The sequence below is a fragment of the Mustela erminea genome, chromosome 1 (assembly GCF_009829155.1).
Source record: "Mustela erminea isolate mMusErm1 chromosome 1, mMusErm1.Pri, whole genome shotgun sequence".
Lineage (NCBI taxonomy): Eukaryota > Metazoa > Chordata > Mammalia > Carnivora > Mustelidae > Mustela > Mustela erminea.
Window position 1 is genome coordinate 161892144 of NC_045614.1, and position 23184 is coordinate 161915327.

At 40.5% G+C, this 23184-nt stretch overlaps 1 protein-coding gene and 1 long non-coding RNA gene across 27 annotated transcripts in view; one reads left to right on the top strand and one right to left on the bottom strand.

The window, feature by feature from the left end:
* PHLDB2 (pleckstrin homology like domain family B member 2) overlaps positions 1–23184 on the bottom strand; it is a 220310-nt gene that overhangs the window by 152084 nt on the left and 45042 nt on the right. The window lies entirely within an intron of this gene.
* On the top strand, positions 12147–20617 carry LOC116594349. Its single transcript, XR_004287178.1, has 3 exons — positions 12147–13196; positions 14348–14499; positions 20409–20617. It is a non-coding gene; the product is annotated as an uncharacterized LOC116594349 (long non-coding RNA).

The window sequence follows — 23184 nt, forward strand, 5'->3', positions numbered from 1 at the left end:
TCTTGCCACAGAGCAACCAAATCGGAATCTGGGGGGAACTACCATTCAGAAAACCTACGTTTTAAAGATTTTATATATTTGTTTGTTCGTTTGTTTGTTTGTTTAGAGAGTGTGAGGGAGGGAGGGGCAAAGGGAGAGGGAGAAAGAGAATCTTAAACAGACTCCACACTCAGGGCGGAGCCTGATGGAGGGGTGGGGGTGGGGCTCTCACGACGCAGAGATCACAACCTGAACCCAAATCGAGAGTGGGAGGCTTAATGGACTGAGCCACCCAGGCATTCCCAAGAAAACCTACATTTTAAATAAGCTGCCCAGCTAATTCTTACATACATTCAACTTTGAGACTCGCTGCCCTAACTCACCCTTCGTTTACTGATGAGGAAACTGGGTCGCTTCTCCTGCAAAGCTGGCTGGTGGCCAAATACAGTTGAGAGTAGCGTGCTTCGGACCCCAGTCCAACACATTTTCTTTATGATTTGATGAGGAAATGTGAACTTTCCTATAGCAATGACTACATCCTGTTTGCAAAGCTTCTAGTTTTGCAGGTACTTTGATTTTATCAGCAAAGTGCTGAAGGGTGTAGATTCTTTCAAGAGGCTTTACCTTGCAAGACCAGTTGCTCCAACCCTCCGAGAAATACCCTGATGACTCAAGATGAGACACCCTCCGGCTGAGTCTCTTCACGCAGCCGGGGTCATGTTTGGCTCCACTGTGTTCTATGGTAACCACGAGGTGCAGCTGCTCTCACAGATTTTCCTGTGTGATAGCAAAGATGTTTCTCCTGGGGGTTCCATGGGGCATGTACTTGAGACTTTTGCCCAGTCTGGCAGCTCCTTGAAATCTCCTGCGTTTTCTCAGAGAACCGGTTTGGTGTCCAAGCAGCTGTCGGCTCCTACACAGACTGGATGCATTTTCCAACCTCATCTTCCATTTATTTATTTAGTTTCTCATTTATTTTTATATGCTATACTGGCCATCTTAGTAAACTTTATTTTGGACAAAGAGTTCTATTGTCACAAATTAGGCTTTTGTAAAATGTTGTTTTAAAGAACGGAACCGGTCTTCTGTATTTGGGGATTTTCTAGGTGGGTTGCTGGGTCACTGCTATGGAGTGAATTTTGTCCCTGTTCCCCACCCCCCAAATGCATATGTTGAAGCTTTAACCTCCAATCTGACTGTATTTGGAGATGGCCCTTTTAGAGGTAATTGAGGTCATACTGGAGGAATCCTAATCTGAAGGATTGGTGGCCTTGTAAGAGGAGAGGATTCCGGGAGGCCTGGGTGGCTCAGTCAGTTAAGCGTCTGCCTTCAGCTCAAGGTCATGATCCCAGGGTCCTAGGATGGAGCCCCACATCTGACTCCTTGCTTAATGGGGAGCCTGCTTCTCCCCCCTGCCTGCCCCTCCTCCTGCTTGTGCTCTCTCTCTCTCTCTCTCTGAGACAAATAAATAAAATAAAATAAAATAAAATAAAATAAAATAATTGGATCAATCTAGGAAAGATCCAAAAAAGATTGTCACTTAAAAAAGAAAAGAAAAGGAGGATGCCCCATCCCCTCCACACACACACTGAGGACGGGCGACATGAACACCGAGCCAGAAGGTGGGATGTCTGCAAGGCAAGAAGAGGGCTCTCTCGAGAAACAGGCATCATGGGGCCCTGACATCAGACTTCCTGGCCTCCAGAGCCATGAGGAATATGTTTCTGTTGTGTAAGCCGCCCCGTCTGTGGTGGTGTGCTATGGCAGCACTAGCAGACTGAGAGTCAGGAAGAGAGGGCTGGGTTTTAGGAAGTGCATGAACACACAGTAGTCTGGCCCAGACAGACCCCTCCTGGGACACGTATTTCCAGTCTCAGATTTTCTCTTTGCTTAGTGTGCTTGCCCTCTGTTTGAATAAGTTTCCATTTGGCTTGTTGGCTTCTAGCTTCTGTCAGATAGCCTCAGGGCAGGGGGACCATGGTACTTCCCCCAGGGGGAGGGATCAGCAAAGACACGCTGTCCTGAGTCCTGCTTCTGTATATTCCTTTTTTTCAAGCCTTAACAAATTTTTTAAGTGTACAAAAAATATTGTTAACTATAATCACCATGTTATACAGCAGGTCTCTAGAACTTACTTGTCTTACATAATTAAAACGTTGTAACTTATCTTGTATTTTAAGAGTATCTAACCTCTTGGGTTTGTACACTCTCTGGGGTTATGTCATGACTACTGTCCTTAAAACTCTACAAGTTATTAAGACAATGAGCTTAAGTTGACTCTTACTTCAGATAAGTTATTTCGTTGACTTACATTTCCTCCAACCTCAGCACCGTCGGAAAGCAGACATTCTATATGACTGGTAGGCCTGCAGACCATGTCTTAGAAATGAGGACAGGGATCCTTCTTTCTGGGACAAAGACCCAACATACAGTTATAAACTGGCATTAAAGAAAGAGAATCTGTCTTAGGAAACTAGGGAGCTGGTGAGTATATAGGTTTCTGTGGAGAAAAGAGGAGGAAATCAGGTTTGTGAGGCTAGGAAATGGCCCACTGCCAGATTACGGGTAGGCTCTCAGGAATTACTGACATGCCACGAAACCACAGGCTTGGAGACGGCATTCTCATAAGGGAAAAGGTTGAGCATAAGGTCACCAAAGGCAGAGGAAAATATTTATTTTACTATTTAGAGTTGTTTTCCTTTCTTTAAACAAAGTCTCCTTCAATTCCATAGCAGGAGATTTCTTCTGGCACTTCTGATTTATGTGGATTTATTAGTGATTTTCTCAGCAAGCTGTGGCATCACACAAAAGCTCCTCCTAACCATTCTACCAGGTGATTATTGTCTCCTCTGCAAAGCCATAGACCAGTTAGCAGATCATTCAAGGTTCTGTCATTACCTTATCTGTAAAGAACAGTAATTTATTAATGTAGCCTCTCCTGGATTATAGCTGTCAGTTCCTTCTGGAATTTATAGACCAAACCATTGCCTTTCTTGGCAATTGCAATTTCTTTCTTGGAAATGCAATTTAAATATAGTGCTTGAAGATCAAATATATCATTGATGTGTATGAGTTAATGGCTTCAACAGAAATCTAAACCCCCATTGCTGAGTTGTGTAGTGTTGGTAATAGAATTGTAAATGGGACCCTAAATAAAGAATGTGCTCGTTGTTATATTAGTTATGAGAATTACAACCATCAGATCATAGTAACTGGAAAATACCTTAGAGTTCAGGAATGAACTCCATTAATTTCATAAATTAAATATCTTAGGGGCGCCTGGGTGGCTCAGTGGGTTAAGCCACTGCCTTCGGCTCAGGTCATGATCTCAGGGTCCTGGGATTGAGTCCCACATCGGGCTCTCTGCTCAGCAGGGAGCCTGCTTCCTCCTCTCTCTCTCTCTCTGCCTGCCTCTCTGCCTACTTGTGATCTCTCTCTGTCAAATAAATAAATAAAATCTTAAAAAAAAAATTAAGTATTTTAGGACCAGAGATGGCAGAAGACTTTTCTAAGCCTCCTGGGTCTCTAAGAGCTTTTAAATTAGAGCAACAGTCCACGCAGGTTTTGTCTCCTCGACGTTGTTACTCATGTGAGATGCACTTATTGCTTACATACGTCTTTAAATAATCCCGTTCTGAGCAGGAGTGAAAGTAGGTAGCCACATAGCATGTGGGGAGGATGCCTCCTCTTTCTAAGTGGAAATAGCTGATGTCATTCATGCAAAGTCCTCACATCTGATGGCACAGACATCCAGTGCTATTGAGAAAATGTGAAAAGACCATCTATGGATGGAATATGTGGGTGGGACAGGAAGGCTCTGTGGTTTGCTTCATACAAGGGTGTCAGAGGTGTTATGCTCTAAAAATACTTTGATTCACAATTTTGAACTCATTCCCCAAAACCCAGGAAACTAATCAAAGTTAGTTTGACTGTAGTTTTTCCACTATGGCTATATGTTAACATTGCCAGGGGAATCTTTAAAATCCTCCATGCCCAGACAGTGCCTCAGAGCAATGAAATCAGGGTTTCTGGGCTGGGGTCCAGGCACTGGTAATTTTTAATACTCCCCAGGTGACTCTAATGTGCAGCCAGGACTGAGAGCTATCGAGTTAGGCATAAAATTAAAAAAAAAAAAGATTAATCATAAATGTTCTTCCTATGAAGGAAATAAAGCAGTGTTTCAGTTAACTGCATTTAGCAAATTATCCCCAATTTTGCTGGCACTGTCTTTGGTCTGTGGGATTCATTTTTCTTTCAAAATTTAAATAAATCAATGTTTAAACCCTACTCTTCAATTACTAACATGTATTACTTTCCCTCCCCTATATCCTCTGTCTCAAGATGGAAAGTGCTCTAAGTGATTTTCCAGTCAACAATAACTGTCGTTTATTAAGTCCTTAATGCTTGGCTAGTCCTGTTTTATCCATCTCGTACATTTAATTTATTCCTCAAACAGAGCTATGCATTAGATATCATCATCCTCATTTTAAGGGAGAGCTTGACTTCGGGAAGTTGCGTTGGTTGCCTCGCCTACACAGCCAAAGGTGACAGCAGACCTGGGCCCCTGAAGCCTGTGATTCTCTCTTCTGGCATCCCGCATTCTGGTAATAGCATGCTGTCCTGGAAAAGTTCTAGACTGAGGATTAGCAAATGTGTCCCCTTGTCCAGGATCTGCTACTAACATGTGATCTCAGATAAGTCCTATACTCACCAGACTCGAATTTCATCATCTTAAGGAAAAAAGAGAGGAAAAAACAAAGAAGAGAACATGAAAAAGAAACCAGTCACAGAAGACTACATTCTGTGTCATACAAAATTTCATTTATATAAAATTTCTAGAAAAGGCAAAAGTATGAAGACAGAGCGTACGCAATCTGTAGGTTGCTGGAAGTTGGGGAGGGGACTGACAGGGAAAGAGGCACCATGGAACTTTCTGGGGCGACAAGGGTGTTCTTAACTGCATGTGGTGATGGCTGCGTAATGGTAGCTATTTACTGAAAGTCATGGCACGAGACGTTTGCAACGAGGAAATTTCATGGTGTGTGAATTACATCTCAATAAGGCTGTAAAAATCGTACCAAGGCGTGTTAAGCAAAATGACTGCTGGAACGATTCTATAAATACTATTTGTGGTGGTTCCACCACAGCTAACAGTTGTCGCTGCATCTTTATCAACATTTTGGTGCACTTTTTTTTAAGCTTTTATTTAAGTGTCAGTTAGTTAACACACAGTTTCAGGTGTACAATATAGTGATTCAACACTTCCATATAGCACCTGGTGCTCCTCATCACAAGTGCCCTCTGTAATCCCCATCACCTGTCTCACCCATCCCCCCACCACCTCCCCTCTGGTAACCACTGGTTTGTGCTCTGCAGTTAAGAGTCTAGTTCTTGGTTGGTTTGGCCTTCCTTTTTTTTTTTTTTTTTTTTAAGACTTTATTTATTTATTTAACAGACGGAGATCACAAGTAGGCAGACAGGCAGGCAGAGAGAGCGGGAAAGCAAGCTCCTTGCTGAGCAGAGAGCCCAATGCAGGGCTTGATCCTAGGACCCTGGGATCATGACCTGAGCTGAAGGCAGAGGCTTAACTCACTGAGCCACCCAGGCGCTCCTGGCCAGCTTTTTTAATGCACACTTTTTAAGTTGGTAATTCTCGACAAATGTATACATCTAGAAAACTGTTACTACAATCAAGATATAGGACATTTCTATTGCCCCAAAAGTTCCCTTGTGTCCTTCTCAGTCAACGCCCTTCCCACTGCCCTGGCCCCAGGCATGGAGAACTGCTTTCTGTCATGATAGATTAGATTCATCTTCACGAGAGTTCCAGAAAAATGGAATCAGACAGTATGTACTCTTTTGTGTCTGGCTTCTTTCACTAGCATGTTGTCTCCCAGATTCATCTAGGTTGTTACATTTGTCGGTAATTGGTTCTTTTGACTGCTAAGTGGTATTACACTGAGTGGTTATATCGCAGTTAGTTCTCGTCTATTATGAATAAAGGCATTATAAACATTTGTGTACAAATATTTTGTGGACTTACATTTTCATTTCTCTTGGGCAAATGCTTATACCTAGGAGTGGATTTGTTGGAGAGCACAGTAACTATATATTTAATTGCTATGAAAACTCCTGTTTCTAGAGTGGCCATCTCATCTTGATTTCTACCAACAGTGCATGAGAGTTTCCATTGTTTCACAACCTGACACTTACTGTTTTATGACTGTTATTTTTTATATTATTGACTTTAATTTGACCCAAAGTTGGCATTGTTCTTTAATTTATAACAATAGGGTTTTTTCCAGTGTAATTTGTTATTACAAAATTTTGAGTTTTTCTTGGCATGCCTGGGTGGCTCAGACGGTTAAGCATATACCTTCAGCTCAGGTCATGATCCCAGAGTCCTGGGATGGAGCTCCACATTGGGCTCCCTGCTCAGTGGGGAGTCTGCTTCTCCCTCTGCCTCTGGCCCCCATTTCCCCCTCAACTTGTGCTTTCTCTCTTGCTCGTTTTCTCTAAAATAAGTAAATAAAATCTTTATTAAAAACAACTTTGATCTTGCCATTTGCGATGACTTAGCGAAGTAAGTCAGTCGGAGAAAGACAACTATCATATGATCTCCCTGATATGAGGAAGTGGAGAAGCAACATGGGGGGTTTGAGGGTAGGAAAAGAATAAATGAAACAAGATGGGATGGGGAGGGAGACAAACCATAAGAGACTTAATCTCACAAAATAAACTCAGGGTTGCGGGGGTGGAGTGGGGGGGGGGTGGGGGTGGGGTCGAGGGGCTGGGAGGAGAGGGTGGTGGGGTTATAGACATCGGAGAGGGTATGTGTTATGGTGAGTGCTGTAAAGTCTGTAAACCTGGCGATTCACAGACCTGTACACCTGGGGCTAATAATATATTATATGTTTATTTAAAAAATTTTTTGAGTTTTTCTGGAAACAGTAGGAAATATGACCCTACTTTTCAGAAGCTCAGTGTGCAAATTAAGTCTTACTGGTTGTCCTCAGAGTTATTTAAAAATTTAAATAAATATTAAAGTTTAGCAATGTTCTTTTATAGAAATTTCAGTTGTATGCACTAAGATGAAAGTGGCACCAGCTGTCATATTTAGTCAGAAGTAAAAGGGTTTTTGTTTTGTTTTGTTTTTGTGAATAAAAGTTTTAATTGAGCAAAGTGTGGATCTCCTCATAAAGCCGAGTAAGAACCACTTAGTCATTTGACGTGGGACTGGGTTTTGGAGGTTTGGACCCATTACCTGCCACTCATGCTGCTGAGAGCTGTCATGATGTCCTTTGAATCGGGAAAGACAGACACATAAGAGTGTAAGAGACACATGTCACTTTATTCTCCTGTCCAGCCTTCTTCCTTTATTTTAACATGTTCGCCTAGACCTTGGTGGCTAATCATAGGAAATAAAAAGTATGTTAAAACTGGCCTAACTTTTTTCTACCTTGGAAAGTAATGGATGACAATAGGAAGAGTGTTCTGGAGGGGAATCCGATAAGGTCTTCCTCCACAGGCTCTAAAAAAAAATCTCATCAATTCTTCTAGGCTTTTACAGATAGACAGTATAACACATAGATTGTGCATTTCCAATGAGGCAAGCTCTTCCCTAAGGGTTGAAAGTTGGTTCTTGGCAGGGGGTGGGGAGTAAAAGAACTTTACTCTTTTTATGTGCAAAACACGTATATACATAACAGTACATAATCAGATTACCTTTCCTGAGGAAGAGGATGGTTATGAAAAATGTCCAGAAGGCTCTGTAGTGCTGTCTTAATGAGCAAAAGGTTTAGAGACACTGGAACAGACGGAGGACAAGAAAGGACAGGTAAAGAGTTTCAGGGGACTGATGAAGCCAAATTTGGCCTGGGATTGATCCCCCAGAACCTTTTTTCCTCAAAGTACTGCTTGGCCTGAAGTCATTAGCTTTGAAACAGGAAGGCAGAACTTAAGGTTTGTTAAGAAATACTTGTAAATTGAAAATTTCCGTTCTTTATCTCATTTTCTTTAAAAGGGATACTTGCAAGAAAAATACTGACATTTCCTTTTTCTTCTTTTTAATAGATGAGGACATGACGGGTCAGTGAGATGGACACTTTCTCAAGTCCCATACACCGCAGAGTTGAGATAAAAACCTGAGTTTTATTTCAAAGCCCAGGATTTCTTATGCCTTATTTGATGGCTACTGCTTGCTTGTTGGTGGGAACCATCCTGAATTCCCTGAAAATGGAGTCAAGTGCCTGAGTCAGGAAGTGATGGGTTCTTACAGTTCAGATTCCGGGATGACTAACAGGAGTCGGGGGGAAGAGTCACTGAGGTGTGTCAGGAGCTCTGTGTGGGTGTGGGTGCGGGAGGTGACACTCAAGGGAGGGGACAGTCCTCAGGGAGGCTCCAACCGCCCGGAGCTAACAGGAATCCAAGAGGCTTGGCTAGAACAGAACCGATCTCAGGATTGCAGAGGAGCCATTAGTCACAATCTTACATTCCATTCCTTATTGGTCAGTGAGGGAGACGCATTCTGATCCAGACCAAAAGCTGAATAACCATATGAGTTTTGGCGAGTTGCCTGTTCTCTCGGCTTCACTTCACAAAAGTGGACCTTTTGTTGTCCGTGTTCTCCATATTGCAAACCAGGTAACGCATGCATCAAGCAGTAACCCCTGATTTCAAAACTAAGAGCAATGGCCATATAAGCACAATGAACATTTAGACAACATTTCTGCTTTTATGCCTCCTAATTAATATAAACTTTTTGTATAAAATCTCCCACGCACATTTAGAGTAAAATCCTTAATCTCTTTGGTGCTACCTAATATTGTATATCTGCTTTATTTCATATTTCTGCTTTTCCTTTCCTTTTCCAGTGACAGGTTGCCATTTTAACTATGATTAATTCTATCCTTTGGGAACAGTACTTTAACCTTTGACTTTTCTCAGAAGGACAAAAACCACATGTCCGCATCACCCACCTCCCTTATACTTCATCCCAACATCTGGGCAAAATAAAAATGAAGTGCAAGAAAGATGGCTTGATTCCCTTGGTAGGGAAGAAGACAGGCTAATAAACCCAGAGGCAGTGGATGGAGGTTTTAGAGCTTTGTTCATTTCCTTTTCTTTAAAAACTACACATGATGATCGTCTCATTCGGCTGTGACAAAAGAACGTATGTACAAAATAGAAGAAACCTTAGGAGATTTTCCTATCACCCACAAACCATGAGAAGCTAGGACTGTTGTTATTTTATTATTAACCAAATGACAAGGCTTACCATCTGTCCTGAAGGACAAACACCGAGCATTTCATAAGAGGGTATAGGTCATCTTACTCTATGCTAGTCTGGAAATAAAACAGACTTGAAAAACAGGAAATAAATATTCTAAAGCATCATGGGATACAGCAGAGACACCAGAGGACTATTGCTAGCTCTTCTGGATTCTCAAGGAAGACCTGAGGTACAAGGTCTACTTGAGTGGTATCTAGGAAAAGAGAGAAAATGAGGAATCTCTTGGAAGGTGTTTTGCCATTGCTTTTTCTCTCTTCCACTTTATATGATGACCTTGGCCAGCCAGAGCCTTGGGAGGCAGAGTGCAGTGACCCCTGGGTTAACACTTTGGTCCAGAGGGTTTCCTGTATGGAAGCATAGTGATCTATGGAGCTTTTTTTTTTTTTTTTTTTTAAGATTTTATTTATTCATTTGACAGAGAGAAAGAGATCACAAGTAGGCAGAGAGGCAGGCAAAGAGAGAGGGGGAAGCAAGCTCCCTGCTGAGCAGAGAGCCCAATGCGGGGCTCGATCCCAGGACCCTGAGACCATGACCTGAGCTGAAGGCAGAGGCTTAACCCACTGAGCCACTCAGGTGTCCCCGATCTACGGAGCTTTTGATAGAGGTGGTGGCAATCTGCAGACTTTGGGGTGGGAACTTGGGAGAGAGGGAAAGACCTAGCTAGAAGCCAAAGGTCACAGTGTTATATTAGTAAAGAATTTAAACCTCTAATCTGGGTTTATTTATTTTAAAAAGGTGTTAAAATTGAAGTAGTATTCATGTCCTGCTATGGCCACCCTTTTTAAAGTGTACAATTCAGGGGCACCTGGGTGGCTCAGTCAGCTGAGTGCAAGACTCTTGACTTCAGCTCAGGTTATGAGCTCTTTGTCATTAGGCTCTCTGTTCAGCGGGGGGTCTGCTTGAGATTCTCTTTCTCCCTCTGCCCCTCCCCACTATGCACTCCCTCTGTCCCTCTCTCTCTCTCCCTCTAAAAATAAATCTTCAACAAAAATCAAATGTACAAGTCAATGGTTTTTAATATATTTACAGATTAGGCAACCATCTTTCTAGTTCCAAAACTTTCTAATCACCTAAAAAAAAAAACCCCAAATACGCATACCCATCTGCAGTAACTTCTCATTCCTCTCTCTTTTCAGACCCTGGCAACCACTGATCTGCTTTCTGCCTTGACAGATTTGCCTGTTCTGGACATCCCATAGAGATGGAATCATATGTGTGGCCTTCTGTGTTTGGCTTCTGTCACTTTGCAGAATGTTCTCAAGGTTCATCTATGTTGCAACACGTATCAATATTTCATTCCTTTTTGTGGCCAATATTAAATATTACTCCATCGTGGTTCTTAGTTATGCATTCGGTCATCTATTATTGTCACTCATCATGTGAACCAGCCTTGTCCTAGGCTCTCCAGACACATGGCTTCGTATTTGTTACATGGATGAAGGGAGGCCCACAGTTGTTACTTAGAATATACAAATAATTATGAGACCTTCATCTCCCCTCAGTTAAAAAAAAAAAAAAAAAAAAAGCCAAGTTCAGGTTAATGGATTATTTATGAATTTTTATATTTTGAGAAGTCTTCGTCCAGCTAGGTAAAAAAGCTGAGGTCATCACCAGCCTTGCTGGAAGCACACTTTTCTGTATTCAGTAGGGATTTTTTTTTTGTTGTAATCATTTTTTAAAATGGCATTAAAAATTCATCTGCTTTTTATAATATGCAAAGATGAAAAAAGAGAAAGGCAGAATTTATGCCCCCTCTCATTGCTTCAAGGCCTGGGTTATTTAGCTATTAGAGCAATTGGCACAAAGTGATTTGGTACATGCTTCTTAATGGTACAATTGTACAACTGTGCACAGGAAAACTTTTACAAACATTAGCCTCTATACATGGTATCGGCATTGCCAATTATTGTTGGCCTTTTGTTCTAAATCTGAATAGCACGGGGCATGAAGCAGAGTCTGAGAACCCTGGGCTCTTGTTCAGATTCTGCCTCGAGGGGCCTCTGGGAAGCTGGTTAAATGGAGGGAGGGAGGCCGGCTTCAGGGGCCTGAGTACTCTACTGACAGGTGCACAGGGCTCCGTGCTCCCAAGGGCCCAGGCTTGGCATAACGCTTTGCTGTTGCTGTCTGAAAATTCTTAATAACTTTCAAATAAGAGGCCTGGTGAATGATGTAGCTGGTCCGGGAGGAATTGAACAATTGTGAAGTGTTAAGTCTGCTCTGAACTGGCCACTTACTCTAACCCTGCAGCCCTTGTTGTTTTAAAAAGTAATGTTTCTTTATTTCAGAACAGGAGGATTAGAGTTATTCTCGAAGGTCACTTCTAGGTCTAAAATTCTTTAATCGAGGCCCTGGACAATGTCCTAGTGAAGGCAGTGCAGTTATACAACCTGTCTCTTCTTTTTCGAGATGCTTCTTAACGGTTATGTTTCCCTGGCCATTGTCTCGGATCCAGTGTAGTTTTGTAACCTTCCAACTGTAAGCCCCCATGGCCCCTTGCTGTTGTAAGAACATGTTTTTGAGCTGGATTATATAGAGTAAAACTAAATGCTCTCTCTCCCACTGCATTGTATGCTCCTTAAAATTAAGTACTTTGTCTTCACCAGCGTGTAACTTGCAAAATGCTATGTGCTCAAAACTCTGTAGTTTAAGAGAATGGTTAGTTGAAAGACTAAAGAGCCCATAAGATTTTTAATTTTGAACTTAATTATAGCAGGGACTTTATTTCTTCTTTAAGGACTTTATTTACTTATTAGAGAGAGGGGGAGAGAGGGAGAGAGAGAGAGAGAGAGTAAGTATAAGCAGGGGGAGTGACGGGCAGAGGGAGAAGCAGGCTCTCCGCTGAGCAAGAAGCCGAGTATGGGACTTGATCCTAGGACTCTGGGATCATGACCTGAGCTGAAGCAGATGCTTAGCTGACTGAGCCACCTAAGTATCCCTAGCAGGGACTTTAAGATGCACTATGTTAACAGATTTCTGTGAAAAGACTAAGGAGTACTTCTTAAAAAAACAGGATGAAAGAGTTCAGTAGGAGAAATGAAAATTCACATTTGTCAGTGCTTGCTGATACTGGAGATGGGAAAAGCTAAGGCAAACGTTTGGGGTACAGCAGGGTCACTGAGCTATAGAAACTGAAGGCATACAAGAAGAGCAGTTAGGACCACTTCCTAAGTAACTGCAATTTAAAAGCACTGTAGCTTTAAAATGATATACATATAATAGTATAAGAATCTAATAAACAAAAAATAATACCTAGCCATGATTAAAAATAATTAGAAGGTTACATAAAGGTATAGAATTAGAAATGCAAAAGTTTTCTTCACCCCAACCCACATTTTATTTCCTAAAGATACACCCCTGTATGAGTTTCATGGGTATCCTTTATGAATGCTTTATGAATAGTATATTTATACGATCTTGCTTTTACAGAAACAGGATAGTATTTACACATAGTTTGTTCCTTGTCTTTTCATGTAGTAATATTTCTTAGACCTTCTCCCACATCAGTACCTGTAGACCCCCTTATTCTTTTTCAGGAGTGTATAGTTTTCTATCAAATACATCAAACATCATTAATTAAATCAGTCCCTTCTGATGAGCACTTATGTTGTTTTCCATTTAGGGAAAAGCACAATGAAGATCTTCACATAGGAATGTGTCCACAGGATGCATTCAGCAGTGAAACTGCTTGACGTCTCTATGATTTGATACGAAGGAGAAACTAATTCAGTACTCAATGACTTGAAAACAACATCAAATATACTTGGTTATTCTTGTCCTTCAGCTGCTTTCAAAATATTTTCCAATTGGTATGACTTTTTTTTTTTTTCAGAGCAATTCCAACTTTCCAAAAAATAACTTCTAAACCATCAGTCTGCACTTTTAAAAACCAACAAAATGTTCTATTCCACCAATACGAAGAATCAAAGTAAGATTATTTATCCTTTCTAATGCCCCCCCCCCCCCCGCAAAGACCAGTTTGGAAACTGGTATTGCTCCTGTATTTGTACAAGTTTTTTTTTTGCTTTTTTTTTTTTTTTAAACTGTGCTGATACCATGGCTGATTTGGGGGATAATTTTTGCCTGGAGGTTATCTCTCCCCACAACAAAATGTGAGTTTCTCCAGCTCCCAAACACCTCCATCACCCTCCTGGCTCTCCTGGCACTCAACAAACTCTCCTTTGCAGGATAGGACTCCATTAATGTATTATAATTGATCATTTATATTGGGAACATAAAAAATGACATATCCTAGAATTGTTCAGATTAAAGAGAAAATAACATTTTAAACGAATGTTTTAACAATTCCATTGCAGAGTTTTGGTCCAGAAAATTATCAGTTAATCTTACTTGATTACAGAAGGCAATACAAAAAGTAAATGCAAAAAAAAAAAAAAAAAAAAAAAAAAAAAAAGGAAATGCAAACAAACCCAGAGCATGTTGAGGTATTCCTGCACAAAATGGTTTGATTTTAAATATTTTCGGGTTCTATTTCCTTAGTTTCTCTAGTTTGATAGCAACAATTAGCTTTTTAAATGTCTTTTGAAAATTAGAATGCTCCCAGAATGTTCCTTGCTTCTTTTTTAAAATTGAAAATTTGGGAGTCGATTATTGGGACTCTGATTTTAAAAGCTCACCTTGTTACCTTATTTTATATTCCTCTGCATTGTGCAATCAACAGTCATTGCTGAGCCTTGGTTCTGCCATATGTAAAGCTAAGGGGATCTTGAATGTCTGCTCCGTTCTAAAATCACGTGACTCCGTGGTGGGGGTGGGGGTAGAGAAGTGTGGCGAAGGAGACAAGGTAAAAGGGGAAAGATTGTGGGATGTGTCTCAGGAGGCTGATTTTAATCAACTTTAAGAAAAGGACAAATAGGATAAATATTTCTGAGTTTGCGCTTGGAGGCAGATCCATATTTATTTTTGATACAACATCCTACTATTTCAGCTTGTAAACATTTTTGGCAGGTTTATAGAGGTCTCCCAGGCATCAAAAGTGCCACATACAGGATGGATTTTAAAAGACATAGCCTGTAACAAATATAGAACCAAGGCATTCTTGCCTTTGTCTTATGACAGATTGTCTCATGGAATCCTAACACATGGATTGAATTGCTTTCAAATATGCCAGTCAACAATAATAAGAAACAGAAATGCTGTGGCAACGTCTGGGCCTCTAGCTACCCAGTGTCTGAGCTGAGAATTAAGAAACGTGGAGCTGTTAATGACGCGTGAGTTGTGTGTGTCTGTGTGCGCGTGTGCGCATGCGCACCCAGCTAAGTAGCACTTGAGCCATTCAAAGTTCCATATCTTTCTCTTTTATTCATCAGTTTCTTGAGTATTTACTATTTGTTCATCACTGGTGATGAGTTGTCAGCAGGGGAAAGATACTGAATAAATAATGACACCAACACATAGAGAATGATGAACTGTCCTAATGCTAAGAAGGACAACAAAGGGTCTGATGAAAAACTTAACCAGAGTTACTCATTTAGACTGTGGAATCAACGAGAGACATCTCTGAGGAAGTAGGACATACGTCCATGAGGCACCAGGAAGAGGTAGCTAGGAAAAGATTTCGGTTGGAGGAATAAACTAAAACCCGAGGTAGAGAAGAGCTAGGGAGGATTTAAAAACAAACAAGCAAATGGAAGTAGTTGTATCAAGCCCCTAGAGAAGAGCTCAGAGAATAGGGCTGGCAGGTTTGTAGGCTTCGAAGACTTTGATAAGGATTTTAATGTAATTATATTATTATAATTTATTATATTAAATAAATTTATTATTTTTATTATTTTTATCATATTTTTTATTATTTTATATCATACAGATTAGGGATATAATGCAATCAGATTTGTGTTTTTAAAATCTCCCCATGGTTGCTCTATAAAGAGTCCCTTAGAAGTGAGCAAGTGTGGATTCAGGGAGACTTGTTTATGTTTGATGTAACGATGAAAGTAAGGAAGATGGTGGCTTCATTTAGATGACAACAAAAGAGCCAGGGAGAGGTAGACAGATCTTTGACATATTTTGAAAGCAGAACCATCAGGACAATGTTTTAACACCTCTGGAATGTTTTTAAAAGATATTAGTTACTTTGTTTTCACTACTCCAGTAGATCTATAAAGAGGGAGAAGTATTTTTCCATTTCCCCCTCAAGGAAAAAGGCCTTTATTAAAGAAAGCTAGGCAAACTGAGACACCCTGAAGGATTTTCCAAGACGGGGAGGAGCTCCACAGGTTGGAGGAAGCAGTGTGGGAGGGAAAGAGAGTAGAATTTTTTGAGACTTGTAGATGTGTGGAGTTGGGTGGTCTTATTAAACGTGTGTTTACTTTCAAATAAATATGGTGGGGGCCTAATTCTGCTCCCACGTGGCTCATGGAGAATGGATAGATCTTTGATGGAAGCCATTGTGGAGGCTAATCAGAGGGCCTTAATGAAAGGTCCCCAGCTCCAGCCTTCCACAGAGAGAAGAGAGGTAATGATGTTTATATGGACAAGGGCTTGCACAGTACGCACTTTGGTGATGAGCTAAAATTTGTAGTTGGGACACCATCCTCTTCTCACCCATTTCTACTCTCATGTCATTTTTGTAAGAGGAAAGAGCTCCTTAAACATGGGTGAGACGCAATTTCCTGTGACTGGATGGAGGAGACCTAAGCATAGTTATCTGCTTTAAAATAAATCGGTAAATGCAAGTTTATCTGAGGATAGAGATAGTCTTATCTATATACCTGACATTTTAGGCACCTTCCACAAAAACCAGCCAAGAGCCATTACTGTTAATGATAATAGTGGTGGACAGAAGGCAGTTTATAGAATAGTATTGACAAATCAACTTTGAGAAAATGTTACTGAAAAGAGGGCTGTGGCTAAAATAAAAATCTAAGAGCCATCAAAAGCAATGGTAAGAGAGGCCTTCCATTGGGTTCTACTCCTCAGTCAAGTGCTACACAGCCCCTCCTTCGCATCCCATTTTCCAACACCAGACCAGAACAGGCAAGCCTTCAGCAAAAATGACAATGGTAAAGGTTGAGCCATTCATGAAAGGTTTGCCATTCATGGATCAGGGACAGAGGTCCCAGTTGCATTTCATATACCATGACCCACGTGGATCCAGTTCAACCACTTTCAGTTTACAGAATAATTTAGGATGCAGAGAAATAGGGACCAATACATTTTGGTGGCAATATACATTGTTTAATTTTTCCTGAGGGAAGATCTGGTGATATCAATAAATAGCTGTAAAATGTGCATTTCCTCCGTTCTCCTCTTTGGAAGTAAATCGATCATAATCTTAGTTAATTGCACACACGTAGTCTTATTTTGTTGATTTGTTTACTTGCTAGCTTACTCATTTGTGATAAATTCCTAAAACATATCACTCAGAACAAATGCTTAGATCTTGATGATGACTGACAGTTCTCTGCATTTCTTCCCTCTGCTTCCCTCCTGAGATAACCTGAATCTCATACTCATCACCCCATGCCTTTGCTTTTGTATAGATTTTTTGTAACATTTGTATTTCTAAAATTTTATTTTGTTATACGCACACACACACACACACATGCACACATATTTCAGGTATGTGTATTTAGTTTTTACGAATTTTTTTTTCATTTAATAATATATTGCTAAGATAGCCATAGTGCTGCATGTTACTTTGATTCACTCATTTTGGCAGTTGCATAATTTTACTTTTTCTATAGCAAAGCTCATTCGTGCCCTCTCCTTTTGATGGGCATCTGGGCTTTGTTCAGACTTTGCTGGCTTAATCCAAACATCCCAACAGAAAATAGCCAGAAGGTATAAACAGACATGCCCAAGAATAGGAAATACATACAGTTAATAAAACTATCAAATGATATTTAACATCGACAGAAATAAGGAAATAAAAACTGTGATTGTAGTAAAATAATATTTGATTGATAATCATGAAAAAGCCTGACAGTACCAAGTATCAGAGAGGCTGTAGGGCCACAACAACTTGGGAAACCAGTTTTGTTTTATTGCCAAAAGGAGAGCATTCGTCTACCCTAAGATAACTACACATTGCCTAATTCAAGACAGCTTTGAGATAAAAAGGGATATATATGGGGTGAATCCCTGGGTCAACAGGAACTAACTGGGATTGACCTGAGGAAACAGAGACATAGGGTCATTTAGCTAAAATCTAGAAAGTCCACTCCCGCTGCATCTGCTCAGCAGGAGTCCTATATAGAAATGCCCAGAACAGACTTTTTCACATGAGCCTTTCGCTCAGCAAATGCGATATGAATGAATTTCTTGTAAGGAAATGACACTGACTAAGAACAAGCATTTATCTCTAATGTTATTCATCAAGGTATTTCTATAATACTGGATATCTGAAAACTATTCCAATAGTGACAACTCAGTCTTGGTTCAATGATTATGGTACCTTCATAACATGGATTATTAGGCAGTCAGTTAAAACTATATTTAAAAGGCCTGTATGAAATTTATGAAAATGTTCATAATATATTCAGAGAAAAGCAGATCACATATCAGTATGCTCAACTTAAGGGACTTTAAGTGACACCATTTAAAAATGAACATGTATATTAAAAAGAGGCTAAGAGGATACATTTTACAGTTTAATAGTAGGTATTGGTGGATTTTTGGAAAGCACTTAATTTTTAATTTTCTTCTCTATATTATTATGTTTCCCTGTAATAATCATGCATTTAAAAAAAAAAAACCTGTAAAAATAAGAAAACCAAATGGAAAACAAATCTTATCATACCAGAGCACCACTGGGCCTAGAAGCTATTCAGAATGTCCTAGGTAGGCAGCCTTCCTAACACTAAGCCACATGAAAGTTTGTACTGCATCCATGAAAGGTTGTCTTGGTCAAAACCCTGCCTAGGTGCCCACAGACATAAGTTAGTTAGCTCACTGTCATTGTCTGACTCCGAACTGAAATCCCTTATCAACCTATTGAAACAGACCACTAATTATGTAAATGAAGAATTTCTAGAAGGTAAATAAAAAGCTTTTTCAGGACTTTGGACCTTGGTTCCTTATCCCAGGAGGGATATTTACCTGGACAATTCCTCTGCCTTAGTGGTTAGAAAGGAGGCACTTGAAGCCTGCCTGGGGGCAAAGGGCAGCAGAGTGAGTCCCAGTATTGCTATGATAAGGGGGAGCCTCGCTCTTGGCCAGTCTGTAAGTGGAGAATGGCTATATTTTCTGACAAGGGAGGCTGAATATTCAGGGCCATGCTGTGAACTCTTCAGAGTTATGAAAATTCAGGGTCTGGCCTATTTCTGAGTAGAAACAAACATTAAGAAGTTAGGCTTCCACTTCCTGGTAGCTGACTGAGCTGAAACACCTCTGAGGTGATGGCGAGATCAATTTATCTATAATATTAGTCATCAAAGTATTTTTATAATATTGAAAATCCGGAAAGTAGATTTTGTTTGAAGCTTCCTGCTCCCCCACCCCTTGAGGAGCCCCAAGTAAGCTCCTCAAGCCCATAAGACACTGTAGCAGCTATGGTGGTGATGGAATGCCATTCCAAAGTTCTGAGGTGACTTTTGGTTGAGTAGACTCTGACTGGCCAGATCATGGACTTCATAGTATAGAGGTGGTGAGAATCAAAGAGGTTATTATTTCCAAGATTTTTTAGGAACTCGGTCTTGCGTTGTTCAGTTGGCTAAAAATAAGAGTCAAACAAAAATGTTCAAAGCGCATGGACCCCCAGTGATGGTAGTCTGACTGATTCTGGCAGTTAGTAATCATTGCCACTGTATTAATCACTGTTTATTGCTCCATTCCCTATGGGGGCAGGCACTGTATGAACTAAGTGGCATAATACACATTATCTCATGTAATTCTTAATAACCTTACAAGGTAGGCTAACACCATTTACATTTACACAGGAAAAAACTGTATCTTCTGAAGGTTAAGTGACTTTCCCAAGTCCACAAGCTAGTAAAGAAATTTGAACTCAGGACCACCTGAACCCAAAGTCGTACTCTCGTTCACTAGGTGTATATGGCAGAGCAATTCATTCTCTCTCCTTTTTAGTGGGAAATGTATCTATAAGTACTTGCAGCAAGACTATTTTGTTCTTGTAGTCTCTAAAATCATTGAGACAGGGAGATATATGCTAATTGTATAAGCAAATATGAATGGGGTTTCTTTAATTGTTAGTTGACCAAATGACTACCTGGCTCCCATAGGAAGTGTATTATTACACCTTCTAAGAAAGAGGGCTAATAAAGAGTCCTATCGAAGACAACAATCTTTTCTTCAAAGGAAATCCTAATCTGATGCCAGGAACCTGATAAAACCTTGAACTATAGGTGTAATTTGTTGGTTAGCAGTACTTTTCTTGGTTGTGAGCAACATTGCTTTGTTCTAAAGCCTGCAGTGACAACTAGAGAGAATAAGCCAGTTTGTAAATGGGTCACAAAGGGATTTGATGTGTGAACTTTGGTGTTCCTTTCTTAGCCATTTGACTCCAACGAGGGATAGAACCTAAGGGAGCTCTTATAATGCCACTTCTGCGCCCACAATCTTGCAACGTGTTCCCTCTGCCAACAAGGGAAGGAGAAGGAGTCAGTCCTTCTGACTATGTATATCTACTATGTGTCTGCTGGGTGCTTTCCCATAAGTTACCCTTTAATATTTCAACCATCCTTTTACTTGGTAGGTCTATCCATTTCAATGTTGTAGCCCCGTCTCAGTTTCTTTTAAGAGAGAGAAAAAAACAAAAGGTAGATCAATTAGAGAAATAAGAGTCAAAGAAGTGTTGGAGGGGCATTTTCATTTAGAGAGTGTCACATTAATGTCATTTGAAATGAAATTGACATATCTTTGTCTTTCAGTCCTTTTCTATGTGTAGAGGCCAAAGGCCTTGACATTAAATAGCAGGACTGACGTCTGTGAGTTCCAGGTTCTACTTCTGACCTGGACGGAGTCTATCACTATGTCAGTCTTAGTTCTCTGTCAGAGGAGGGTAGCCACATAGATCTACTCTTATAGCATTCATAAGACACAAAAGGACAACTTTCCCAATTACCACTTTGAAATTAAAAATAAAAAAGGGTAATGATCTTCTCCACTAACTAGTTCCTTTGTCTGAGTGCCTTTCTCTTGTTCTTTAACCACATTTAAGGCTGAAATGTCCTACCAACTCTCTTCCTGGAAACTGGTGATCTGCTCGGTTCAGAATGCATGAGATGATCCTCTTGGTTAAGGTGAGGAAAAATTTGTGACCAGGAGCCTTGGCCCATTTGCCATTCATGCTCCCATTCCAGTCTTTGCCAGATTACAGAATTCCTTGTTATCTATGTTTAATATATTTATTGACTAATTTACTGCTTTATTCTCAAAGGTTTATGTTGGGGGCCAACAAAGGCTATGTTTGTTTAAAAACTGTAGAAAAAGTATTTGGTGTATCTTCAACTTGATGTTTTATTTTAGAGAAATATGCAATAGGGCTGGATCCAGCCGAGAATAGCCTGGGTGGGCTGCCAATGGCTCTACCCTGGGGTGGTCCTCTTTTTCTGGCTGTGGCTGTGGAATGCCTCTCCTTTCTCCCAAGGTGGGGGGGGGGCGGGCTGCGTCTTCTCTGAGGCAAGGTGGACAGAAGGGAAATGGCAGGGTCAGAAGCAGAGCTCAGAAACAAGGGAGAGAAGTCCAGAGTCAGAATGCTGCCCGCCATGACTTTGGAAATCTATAGGAGCAAACTGAGCACTGCAGTTCCAGCTTAAATGTGCTCCAGTCTGTGACTGGTCCAGGGCCATAGTCACACACCACGCAGAGTCGGGAGGAGAGTCTGTGGATGACACTGTGGAGAGAGAGTCCTCACTTCCAGTCTTGAAATCCAAGTTTGAAAAACTTACCCAAAAAGAAAGAAGAAAATTTCACTTACAAGGACCATTCGATTTGCAATGAATTATTCTCAAAAGAAACTTTGATAGCATAGCCTGCTATAGAGAATACAGTAAATCCCCCTAAATAGTGAATTACTGAACTGTTTAGATAAAGAACACATCACCTTGAGTAACTTGAAATCGTAAGGATAAGAATTATAAGCTGGAGTTTCTCAGGTATCTTAAGGAGTACCTACCAATGGGCCCAATAGCTCAGCTCCACTAGGCACCACAAATACTAAGAAAAAAGGAGAACTGGAATATTACTGAGGAATGGGAGGAACAGCTGTAATCTTAAGTATGATACCCCGATGAATGGCGTCCGGTCTTCGCCATGCTGATTTACATCAGGTCACTGGTTCTACCTATAGTGGATATTATCCTCCCAAACAATACATCAAAGGGTCATTGTTCTATTCATATCTTTTCCTCTGGCCCCAGGAGAACTCTTTGTTTTTAAGATTTTATTTATTTATTTGAGAGAGAGAGAGTAAGAGCAGGAGAGGGGCAGAAGCAGGTCCCAACACAGGGCTCGATCCCAGGACCCCAGGATCATGATCTGAGCCGAAATCAGATGCTTAGGTCACTGAGCCACCCAGGCACCCCTCAGGAGAACTCTTAATGGTATTTACTTCTAATCTTTTCTTTATTCCACTTCTGAGAGGACTCCCTATGAAGACCCTTAGTGGATACAGAAGCCTGTATCCACTTTCTTAACAGAAGCCTGATCCTGGCTTCTTTTGAGAAGTTCTTTAGGATGGGAAAGGATTTGTCAAGGATCAGCTAACTACCTTCTAGGACAGTGGTTCTTAAAGTTTGATTCCTCTACTACCAGAAGCGGCATCACCTGGGAACTTGCTAGAAATACGAATTCTTACATACCACTCCATACCTATATGAATCGGAAACTTTGGGAGTATAGATCAGCATTCCATGTTTCAGCAAACCCTCCAGAATTCTGTCAGCTCATGAATTTTCTTTTCCTCTGTTCTTGATCAGGAGGAACTGGCAAGTTATTTCTATTGAAACAAAAGCTCAGCTTTCCTAATGTGGGAGTCTGAGAGCTTTGTGTTATACAAAGTATAATGTCAGAATCCTGCCCCAAATGTTTACAGCCTCTAAGAGGCAGATCTTCTAACTATCTCTGCAAAACCCAGCTTTAGATCACATGAACCCCTTCCTAGCCATCACTTGAATCAGTGCACTTCGCCATTACAGTTGCATGCTAACATATGGTCACTTGTCAAGGTCACCCTTCCATAAAACAAAATGTGTCTTTAGTGAGCAGGTAACTAAAGCACAGAAAGGATATCACACTGAATTTTATTTACACCATACATCTAAGAAAGCTTAGATGAGGCAGCACCATGGAAAATGTCCACAGAAGGTAATTGTCAGGAGGGATTTATGGAGGTTATTTGTGGTTTGGTTGGAGACTCCAGAAGCATCTCTAATCTTAAACAGGCAGTTGTAATTGAGTCTCTGACTTGAGCCTTGGGGGCACTGCTCAGTATTTGTCTTTACACAACTACTGGTTAGCCCTGGGGAAGTAGGTTTGGTAAGTTAGTCTTCCTTTTGATTTAGAAGTGTGCACAAGATGTAAAGCTGGAAGAATCTTTAGATATCATCTAGACCTATCGTTTAGAGACTTGGATAACAGATGCATGTCTCTGAACCTACAGCAGTTAGACACTCAACACAGTTATCACATTGTATTGTAATTGTTAGTCTACTAGACTGTCATCACTCTTAACCTGTGCTATCTTTTAGAGTACAGACTTCATTTTAGTCATCTTTAAATCCCTGGTACCTAATATAGTGCCTGGTACAAGACAGGTTCTTAATTCTTGTTTTACGAATAATGAATGTATGAAACTTGAGTTTAACCTCTGGACTGGCTTCCAGAGACTCTCAATCAGATAAGATATTGAAATGACCAGGGTTTGTTAGATCAGGCATATGGGTTTCTATTTAGAAACCTGATTATGTAGTTTCTTTCGCCTATTTATTAAACAT